Here is a 2,925-nt window from a genome sequence, read left to right on the forward strand (position 1 = left end):
GGCGGACAGCCGGCGGCTCCTACTTCACCCGAGTGCCAGTTCCCGATGGCACTGCCGCGCGTCCCTCCCCATCCTGTAGAAAACGAAACTCATTATAAATTAAAAGCGCCCCAACAAAGCCCACAAGTTCCGAAGCCCGGGGCGGCGGGGGAGCCGGGGCTCCATAAGGGGGGAGCGCTCTACCTGGGGAGCCGCCGCGGTGCCGCCGCTCATCTCCCCGCCCCCGATCGGCTCGGCGGGGCCGGCACGCAGAGCTCGGCCCGGGGCTGCGGGGGAGCGGGGCCGTCCTCGCGCCTGCGGCGCCCACAACTCCAGGCCGGCTCCCCGGGTCTGGTCTGACAGGTTCGAGGTCGGACGCCCGCGGCCGCCGCCCCTCCCCGCCCTGCGCGAGGCCGCGCGCGTGCGCCGGAGCAGCCGCGGGCGAGGCGCGCGAGGGAGGAGTCGGCACGAGGACACGCAGGCCCTGCGCGCTGAGCAGGGGCGCCCGCGAAGGAAGGGGCAGGGGCGCCGCTCGTCCCGCTCCTGGATGCGGATCCCGCGGGCCCGCCTCTGCCCGGGGGACACTCACAGGCGAAGCCTCAGTCTCCCGTGCGGCCCTTCCACTTCCCGAGGCTGAGAGGTATGAGCGGATGGAGCTGGAGTCCGCGGGATAAGTGGGTAGATTCGAGCGGTCCCGCCCACCCGGGGCTGGGCGTTGCTGTCGGGAGTTCGCTCCACCAAAGGAGGGCCTAGAGAATCCTGGGCTGGGATTTGGGTTTCTGATGCTCGACAGAAAACGAATTTAGCGTTTGCTTTTAAGTGGGTTGCTGAGCCGCTTTTGTCTCCTCGAATTGCTGCCTCTCTGGCAAATTGGCAGATTTGCTGCACAGTGAGGTCAGCTTGGAGAGGGCAAGGCTTGTGGTTGTCAGCAGTTCTGTGTCTTGCGTTATATTTACTGTTTTTTTTTTTTTTTCAGCAAATGTGTGTTGTCCTCTGTGTGGTCACCGCCAGGTTCCTTTTGCCTCCAAGGTACTTACAGTATGGACTAAACCCCAGCACAGAAAATCTAGTAGAGGTATCTGTACTGGCCGTTGGTTTTGTTTAACAACAAGATTTTAAAAGAATTAAGTTTTTAGTAGTAGCTTCTAATTTAGATCTACATTCTAAGGACAAAATGAAGTGACAATAAGCCCCGCCTCCCGCTTCTCCAGCGATTCCCTGGATGGGTCTTAGGGGATTCGGAGGCCTTAAAATTATGTGCAAAATTTTGTGGGTATATGTGTTTTCTTGAGTAAGTCCCTTAGCTTTCATCATATTCTCAAATGGGCACTCAAGATTTAAAACAACACTGTTAGAAGAACTCATAGATCAAGCCTCTAGCTTCTACTTGGAGTTGAATTACAGTGCAAACTCCCATTTATCCAATGTTTATAAATGTATTTTGACAACAGTCCACATGAATTACCAAATTTCAAGTTACAAAAAATACAATAGAGAGTCATATGAAACATCATTTTCCTCTGAAGATCCCGATGATACTTTAGAATCTTGCATGTCTCTGGTGCAAGAGCAGCAACTGTTTTTGGAATCCAGGGCAGTCCATCACTTTTGAATGCCCGCAGTATGCCTGCAGAGCTGCAGTCATGGGGGTCAGGTCTAGGGAACTGGGGGTCAGAGATCCCCTAGTTCCCTAGACCCAGAATACTCAATAACCAGGGGACCCAGGTCTTTATCAACAGAAGGGAGAAAGTTTCCTGAAGGTTGCTTTCTTAATTCCAAATATCTTAATCCACCCAGATTGGGAGTAGTTTATTTGTTATTTTTACTTTTAGTTTGTTATATTGCCTGACATTCTACTAATGAGAGATACAAATGAATAGAGCAAGTATTTCAGGAATGTGATCACTCTTTAGTATACATTTTGCAAATGAGATTCCATTTAAGGAATGGGAATAGATGTTTTTAAAGCAAGATGAGGCAAGAGCAAGGATTTTGGGGGGTATTTACAGTAAACTTTGTTGGGAAGGGCTGAAGCTCTGCACCCCAGTTTATTTTTACTATTTTGTGTACTGAGTACCTAGAGAGAGTAATGGGAGGACAACAAAAACTATAGGGTATTTTGAGGTATGTCCACAAATTCTGTGACATGCTTCCCATCAATAGGTAGAGCTTAATTCCCCTTCCCACTGAGTGTGGGCTGCTCTTAATGTATAACTTGTGGCTCATTATGAACAGAATATGGGTGAAGTGACAGTGTGTGGCTTATAAGACTAGGTCATAAAAGGCATTGCAGCTACCTTCTTGTTCGCACTCTTGGATCACTTGTACCTAGGGAAGCCAGAGCTATCATGTCATGAGGAACTCAAGCAGCCCTGTGGAAAGACTCACATGATGAGGAACTGAGGCCTCCTGCCAACAGCCATATGAGTGAGCCATATTGGAAGTGGATCCTGCAGCCCCAGTAAAGCCTTCAGGGGCTGTAGCTTGGGTGATGCTGACTGAAACCTCATGAGAGATCCTGAGCAGAATCACCCAGATAAGCCACTCTCAGATGACCCACAGAGACTATGAGATGATAAATGTTTATTGTTTTAATATGGTAAGTTTTGGAGTAGTTCGTTATACAACAATAGATGACTAATATAGTCTATATCAACTTTCCTCTGTACCAGGAAAGATACCTATCTTAGTCTTTTATCACACATGGGCTCTTGTTCCTAGGCCTGCCTTGGGCTAGTGGCATGGTTTCTATCATTGAACTTTAAAATGGGCTAAATAAATAGACTTCTGTGAATAGCCTTGGAATGTAACCACCATTTTCAAACTTATGTCTATGTATTCAGAGTTTATAACAGTAGACAAACCAACTTTTGAAACAACCCATTTATAAGCTGAGTACTGCCTGCAATTCTGCTAGCTCTTGTTCAGTATGCCATTCTTTTATAA

Source organism: Phocoena phocoena, chromosome 2 (assembly GCF_963924675.1).
Source record: "Phocoena phocoena chromosome 2, mPhoPho1.1, whole genome shotgun sequence".
Lineage (NCBI taxonomy): Eukaryota > Metazoa > Chordata > Mammalia > Artiodactyla > Phocoenidae > Phocoena > Phocoena phocoena.